Genomic DNA, 8,362 nt, shown 5'->3' with positions numbered 1-8,362 from the left:
GAATGACATATGAGACTTCATTTTCTCTTTGGAGATGTTTGATAATTTTTATAGCTAGGCCATATTTTTTTTACACTTAATTACTTTTTTAAAAGTTTTATTTATTTAACTAATCTCTATACCCAACATGGGGCTGGAACTCACAATCCCAAGATCAAGAGTCGCATGCTCTTCTGACTGAGCCAGCCAGGCACTCCTCTACTTTATCACTTTCATGAGATTACACTGGCTGTAATTCAGCCTAAGTTATTTGTGATGCTCAAGCTTAATAAGAAAAATACTAACGCATTTCTGCATTTAAACATTTTTAATGAATGGTGATATTATTCATGAATAACTCTACACCGAATGATTTTACTAAAATTTTATAATTTCATAAAATTATTGGTCTCATGTGTAATTGCTAGATCATGAAAAAGAAGTTTTGAGCAAAAGACAAAATAATGAAAGTAATAATGTCTGTTACAAATGGGTATTCACGGTGCTTTGGCAACTGGTCCTCAGCTTTCCCTCAACAATAGAGATCATTAAATGCCTCAGTTGCTATTCCAGTACTCAGGGAAGTAGAGACTCACCCAGGGTCACACGAGTTCAGTCTCTTGATTCTCTTTGTCTACCACTTGTGGGAATAAATACAGCTGTCTCTGTCCTCAGTGTGGGCGTGAGCTGGGGCCTGGGCTCCTTGCTGTTCAGGTTGGAAATCCCCAGGAAACAGTCATCACAGAAGCAGCACTAAGCCAGGAGCAAAACGAGGATGAATCTTTCTAAAGAAATGCTATTCCAGAGTTCACACTGGGAGTATTGCTGACTGGCCCTCACTTGCTTTCTGGACCTGAGCACATTTCACAACAAAGGGTTTTCTGGGGATGAAGATTCCAAAAAGTAACTCGAAAAGAAGCCTGACAGTCACGGGATGGTCATCAGGTGAATGCCTCACTTAACCACATCCTCAGAAATAATGACACCTTCGCCCCTGTTTGGTTTCTGTCGTCCTGGCAACAGCCCTCTCTAACCAGTGCCTATCCCGGCACCTCTGAGAGAAGTACCAGCCAAGGGCTGGCTTGGGAAGTTTGACAAAGGTATCTCCCAGTCTGAAGTGGGTTGAGATTTATCTGGGGAGAAGGTAAAGATTTAACCCCCTGCCCAACAAGGATTGTCCTTATTTGTTTCACACCCCTCCTGGTGGGGGGGGGAGGGGGTACTGGGGTGTCACGGAAGTAGGCCATGCCCCTGCCACCCCCTGCCCAGGAACGGAGTGATGGAATTTTAAGGGGGATTTGTAGTTCCTCAGTTGTTTCACAGATGAGGAAACACACACAGAGCGGTTAAGTTACCTGCCCAAAGTCACAGAGCTGCTGACTGTCATCTGCTCCAGCGACCTGCCCCGGAAGATCCGCCACCCGCCGGTTTGCACAGGGCCCCTGTCCCCCTGATATGCCCTTGCCAAGCTCATAGGAGACACTGCCGCTTTGTGTCGCCCTCCTTGGCACAAGATGAAATCAGGTGGTCCCCATTCTTCCTGTTCCACTCCGCCAAATCTCACTGCACACACTTCCTGTGCACAAAGCCAGCTCCCCAATTATCTGCTCCAATTAAGGAGTGTGAGATGTGGTTAATTCCGTCGCTCCGGAGGGGTGACCAAGGCGATCGGCGGGCTGGCCATGCTGGCTGCAGGTGCCCTCAGTGCCCTGGCACTCCTCCCCTACCCCCAGATGGCCATTGTGGTTTCCTCACCTCCCTGCTCTCTCCTTTCTCAGTCCCTGGAGTCCCAGAACTGGGCCTTGTTCTCCCTCCCCCTCTGTCAACACAGAGTTCTGGCCTAATTCTGTGTCCTCTGAAAAACTAATGTGTACGGAGTTGTCGGTGGCGGATCACGGATTAACACTCAACTCTCTCGGAGATAATTAGCTCTCAAATGGCAGTGCACATGATGCATCTTCTGCGCTTATGCCTAAAGCCTGGCTTGCCACAGATAAATGTAAAAAAAAAAAAAAAAGGCCTCTTTTGCTTGACGCATAGACCCCAAACACTCAGCTCTCTACTGCCAGTCCTTTCTGCCTTTTCACAAGAAGGAAAGAAAGCAGATGGAGGCTGAGTGTGTATGAGTTAGGACGACAGACACTGGCAAGACCAATGCCCTCCTCCCCACTTCATGGAACACACTTTATGATCCTGACATGAAATACATAGATAATATGACCTACCTACCACACACCTTCTCAGAAATAAAATCAGCATAAAGCCTTGACTGGAAAGATTCAAAGAAGAAATAAAAGGGTGGTAATTTGTAATAAAGCAATATGGATTTCAACATGGAAATGCTTAGGCTCAACTATAATAGAAGATAAAACAAAGGAGTCAGTGTTGTAGTTATTGATACACTCACCACGGATGGGACTATAAACTTAGACCAATATAGTATGTTACACTGCATACAACTAGCTGCCATTGGTGATATAATTTTGCAAATAGTGAACAAATCTTTGTAATGTTCCAAAAAACAGTATAAAAAATTTTTTTAAAGATTTTACCTATCCAGGGGCACCTGGGTGGCTCAGTTGGTTGAACATCTGCCTTCAGCTCAGGTCATGATCCCAGGACCCTGGGATCAAGCCCCTCTGGGATCAAGCTCCACAAATACAGGCTCCCTGCTCAGCAGAGACCCTGCGTCTCCCTCTCCCTCTGCCTGCTGCTTCCCTTGTTTGTGCTCTCTCTCCCTCTCTCTCACCCTCTCTCTCTCTCTCAAATAAATAAATAAAAATCTTTTTAAAAGAAAGATTTTACCTATCCATTTGAGGAGAGATACTGAGCCACCCAGGCACCCTCCAAATTTTCGTTTTACAAGGCAGTCACATTCCTGGAAAAGGTAGGTATATCTGAAACCATGCAAAAAATACATTTATTTGTAAAATGCAATTATGTTTAAGACACAGGTAATTATAAACATTTTGTTGCTGTTGTTTTAAATCTCTATGAATATCTGGGACAAGACATCTCAGGCTCTTGGTAACTAAATACAAGTAGTGCCGTATATTGTGACAATAAAAACACATCTCCCCCCCAAAAAAATTTACAAAGTGCTCCTAGGGGTACTACTGTGTCCTTCACCCCATAGAAAGTCATTCTATTAGCAATTACCTTTAGCCTTTACTAAGAGAATCCTCAAGTGACAGTAGTTAAACAAATAGGGGTTTGCTTCTCTCTCAAGTAAAACAAAGCTTGGAAGCAGGCAGCGTGGGCTGGTCTGTTCAAGTCTCCTATCCTTTCTGCTTTAATATCCCTAGTATTGATTTTCGACCTCAAGTTTGTGGCTGCAGTATGGCTGCTGGAGCTCCAGCTATTGTGTCTGTGATCTGGGTACGAAGAAGAAAGAAGCAAGGAAGTCAGGAAGATGGATAAGGATCCTTTAGGAATGGTTCTGGAAGACCCACCCAGCAGCTCCCTTTCTATCTGTCCTCAAAGCAGGTCTGGAAATAAAATTTTTTAGTTAGAGGCTTTACTGTCTCTAATAATAATATTGGTTCTATAGTAAAGAGGCAGGAGTGAATAGACATTGGGTAGGCAGACAGCCATTCCTGCCATATTGTTTCTTTCACCCACTGACAATATCCGGGGAACCTGCCAAAGCCCCAAATGCAGATTCAGCCCACAGATCTGAAGAGAGGTATTCAACCTTTTGAGTTCTTTGGCTCAGGGTCTCAAGATTCTAATGGCTTCAATTTTTGCCTGCTATTTCACCCAACGGAACACAGCGGCCTCATTACAATGATCAGTTCTTACTGGACCCTGGTACTGAATGAATCCGGGGACAGTAGATCTAAGCAGGGGCTCAAAACCCAAAATCTGCCTGAACTTCTAGTGTGAGAGCATAAGACGACAGTGGTTGTTTCTCACTTTTGATTTTAGTCATTCGAGTATATGTATGTGTGTTTGCTTTACAGAGTTGGTGCCAACCCCTCTAGAATTTTCCTAGAAGAGTTTTGTTCAGTCTTACAAACATGTATTCCATCGACTGCCTTTCTCCTGCTGCGTGCCAGGGATGCAAGATGAAGCCAACAAAGGCTCTCTCCTGGAGAGCTCTCAGCCTGGGCGCAGAGGGGGGGTGCGGTGTGGTGAGGAATGGCAGAGACAGGACACTGCACTCCAAAGTGGTCAGTGCAGTGCACACTTAGTAGGTGCTCAATAAATAGTTGTATTTTGACCTGTAATCTTCATTGAGATGCTTGGAGATAAATCCGTGCTCTTCGAGCTGAGACTTCCTGGGACGAGGAGTTACTCACATTGCTTCTGTTGCCAAATGCTCTGTTTTTCCTTCCATTTCACTCAGTCAGCTCTACCCTAGAATAAGTTCCTGAAATATGCTTTTATGATCAACCTTGCAGAAACCCTTCTTGTGTTGAAGCCGTGCCAAAACTCTTGGAACTGGGAAATATCCAGAGAGATGCAAAGATTAAAAAAAAATAATAATCTTGGGAAATTCCTAGTTCTTTCTTAGTCTCAAAATCCCTCCAGAGGGCAATTTGGCAAGAATTTTCAAAGTTTTAATGAAATGTTTATACCTTTTGACCCTGCAGTTCCTCTTCTAAGAATTTATACCAAGAAAATAATTAAGGATCTACACAAAGATACAAAACTAAGGATATTTGTTAGAGACTGGTTTATAACCATGAAAGACTGAAAAGCACCTAGATGTGGTTGTTTGCAATGTTTTCTAACCAAAAATAGAAGATCAGTGACTATAGTACAATCCATACAACAACACTGCATTTACTTGAAATAATTCATTGAACAATTTTATATTGATTACTTGCAATATGCCAGGCACTGTTATAAATTGAAGGATACATTACTAAATAAACAGACAGTGTGGATCTCACATTCTGGCTATGGGCCATAATTGTATTTATTGGCATGAAAATATATACTTAGGATATATCATTAAATGAAAAAAGGCAAGTTACAAAATCATTAAGAATGAAGATGATAATGATAATAGATAATACACTAGCACATTTATTATGTGCCAAACATCAAGTTAGGAGCTTTACATACACTTGTCATTTTATCTATCTAGGAATATGATATGATCCATTGCTTGTTTAAAATAATTTTTATGGGGCAATTGATCCCAATATGATCCATTGCTTGTTTAAAAATAATTTTTATGGGGCACATGGGGGGCTCAGGGCTTGAGGGTCTGCCTTCAGCTCAGGATGTGATCCCAGGGTCTGGGGATCAAGTCCCACATCAGGCTCTCCCAGGGAGCCTGCTTCCCCTTCTGTCTATGTCTCTGCCTCTCTGTGTGTCTAGTGAATAAATAAATAAAATCTATAAATAAATAAATAAATAAATAAATAAATAAATAAATAAATAAAATAATTTTGATATTCATTCTGTTTTGTTGAATAAGACAGGCACAAGGGCAATACTAAAGCAGCTGTTTCCTTTCTCCCACATTTACTTTGGACCTGGTCTCTGGATTTGTCCTTTTGCAGCCCGTGGGTGGAATCTCAGGCAGGTCTCAAAGCATTTCTGGTCCCTTTCAGTCAGTTGGGCAGTCTTACTCTGAGAATTAAAACGTCCTGGGTGGGGGGGTGCGGCATCTTCAGCAGCAGGCACAGTCCTGGGCCACATTGGCTCCTGCGGGTGTCCCACGTGCACCTCTGCAGCCTCTTTCTCTGGCAGGTGCTTCTGCAGGCTGCTCCCAAGATTCCTCGTGAAGGACTGTGTCTCTCACAGCCGAAAGCTTCCCATGCAGTCTCTGGCAGTCCCCCTTCCACTTTCTCCTTTGGGCCCTTTGCCCTACTGCTCAGGAGTTTTGTGGGGCGGTTCCCTTTTAAAACGACCCCGGCCAGCTCCCTCCTCAGGTTCCCAGGGTCCCAGTGAAGCTGATGCATCTCTGCCTGCCACCAAGGAAGGCCAATCCTTTCCCCTCGCTGTTGTGCAGACTTAGGCACAGCTACAATCTCTCACCTGTGAGCATCTCTTGGCAAAAGGCAGACATCAGTCCCCAAGCTCTAGGAAGCACACATCTAGCTCTCTGGGTCTCCCCAATGGTCTCCCACTTGGCTTGGGATGAGGGGCTGCACTCTTCTCCCCCTTGGAGGTGGCAGGCTCTCCATAGAATTTTCTTTCACTGCTCTTCAGCCCTCACTGTTATAGGCTAGAAGGGTGATTGCTCAAAGCTGGCAGAGCTTGTTTCATGATCTCTCAGTTTACCTGTGTCAGTTGAACAGAAGTCATACCTCCTTAATTAGGATATTTGGGATATAGGGTCCTTGGGTACCTATTGTATTGTTATCAACCTTCAGGGCTTCAGCCGAAAGTAAGCACAAAGTCTCATTTTAAATCCTGTTACAGGGACGCCTGAGTGGCTCAGTGGTTGAAAGTCTGCCTTTGGCTCAGGTCGTAATCCCAGGATCCTGTGATCGAGTCACATCGGGCTCCCTGCATGGAGCCTGCCTCTCCCTGTGCCTGTGTCTCTGCCCCTCTCTCTGTGTCTCTCATGAATGAATAAATAAAAATCTTAAAAAAAAATAAATCCTGTTACATTCCTGCATTATGTGCATGTGTCTAAAGGTTTCACTGCAAAATGGTACCAGTTATCTTCAGATCATGGAGTTGTTTTCCTCTTTTGTGCTTATCGCTCTCTTCACTTGTACCTGCATTGAATATATATTAAAAGAAAAACTATTCTTAAAAGGAAAATATTCTTCCATGTGCAAAACAACAAATCAAAACAAAAACCCTAGACACAGATATCATACCTTTCACAGAAATTATCACAGACCTAAATGTAAAATGCAAAACTGTAAAACTCCCAGAAGAAAACACAGGAGAAAACCTGGGTAACCTTAGGAACTGTGGTGACTTTTAGATACAACCCCAAAGGCACGATCTATGAAAAAAACCATCAACAAGCTGGACTTCATTAAAATGAACACCTTTCTCTCTGCAAAATCCAACATCAAGAGAATGAGAAGACAAGCCATAGAGAGGGAGAAAATATTAACAAAAGACACCTCTGATAAAGGACAGGTCTCCAAAATATACAGAAAATTCTTAAAACTCAATAAGAAAACAACTGATTAAAAGAATGGACCAAAGGCCTTAACAGATACCTCATCAAAGCAGATAGCAAATAAGCATATGAAAAGATATTCAACATCATATGTCATTAGGAAATGCAAATTAAATCAAGGTAATACTAGCAGCCTTGAACAGATTCCAGTGCTGCCACCCTTGTCCCTGGTGGAGGTAGTTGCTGTAGTAGCTGTGGCCACCCCGTCTGGCCTGACCCACATGGCCGTGTGGTGGCTGCTGGCTTATGTCAGGGTGCCACTCTTGTAAGCACCACTTCCTGATTTTTGGGCAGCCACTCCCACCAGCGCTGGCCTACAGATGTTACTCCTGGTGCCAACTTTTGAGGATGTTTCCATTCCTGAAAGGCCTATGCTTGGATTTGTTGAAAGGGCACCACTGTGCCAAAAGGAAGAAGAGAACCTCAATACTTGAGTGACATACGTGGACCTTCTATTGAAGCTACTGAGTTCCCAGAAGGCAGTTTTGGAATCTTGGCACTGGGTGGTAGTTACCTCCATTGGGGACATTTTGAATGATGTGCCTGACAATCTACTGCTCTATGAACCCCAAGAACATGTTTGCCTCATAGAGAGTCAGCCCCTTTCAAGTCCATCACTTGCATGTGGTGGAGGAGGCAAAGGTGCCATTGATCATTATGTGACTCCCGTAGAGGAAGGCTGGTGGTCTCATAGTAGAGATGGGTGTGGGTTGTGAATTCAAAGAGATACAAGCGTTTCCTTGACCAGGTTGACCACAAGTTGCCCTTCCCAGCAAAGGCAGTGAACCATGAGACTCTAGGAAAGATGCAGAAAGATCAAGAAGAATGAAAACAGAACAACCCAACCAAACCCTCTGGACCTTTGAGCTCATAGCTACAGTCAGCATGCTGGGGATACAGAAAGTCCTGAGCCCGTATGACTTGACCTAGAAGAGGCAGTACTGGGGGGCAAGCTCCGTATGTCTAAACATGTGTAGTGAGAATATGAGAAATAAATCTAAAAAGGCTACTTGAGAAAGAATCTACATGGTTCTTCCCTTTGGCCTACCCTTAAAGTCTTTGGGTAGCTCTAAAAATCTAACAAAGGAGCAGCATATGAGTAAATGATTTCTGAAAAATTGTGAATATTTGTTGGTTTTTTAAAAGTATGTTGTATTTACCTTAAAGGAAGTTTGAGTATCACCTCAAAATAACCCAACCAACCAAACCAAAAAGAGTGAGATACCATTACATTCCTTTTAGAATGACCAAAATCTGGAATACTGACAATATCAAGTGCTG

The 8,362-nt window shown here is 43.4% G+C and overlaps 1 pseudogene; it reads left to right on the top strand.

Annotated features, from left to right (window-relative positions):
• Positions 1-7,302: 7,302 nt before the first annotated feature.
• LOC129512181 (39S ribosomal protein L16, mitochondrial-like) lies at positions 7,303-8,095 on the top strand (annotated as a pseudogene).
• Positions 8,096-8,362: the final 267 nt, after the last annotated feature.

The sequence above is a fragment of the Nyctereutes procyonoides genome, unplaced genomic scaffold, assembly GCF_905146905.1.
Source record: "Nyctereutes procyonoides isolate TBG_1078 unplaced genomic scaffold, NYPRO_anot_genome, whole genome shotgun sequence".
NCBI classification, from domain to species: Eukaryota; Metazoa; Chordata; class Mammalia; order Carnivora; family Canidae; genus Nyctereutes; species Nyctereutes procyonoides.
This window is presented reverse-complemented; position numbering and strand designations above follow the sequence as displayed.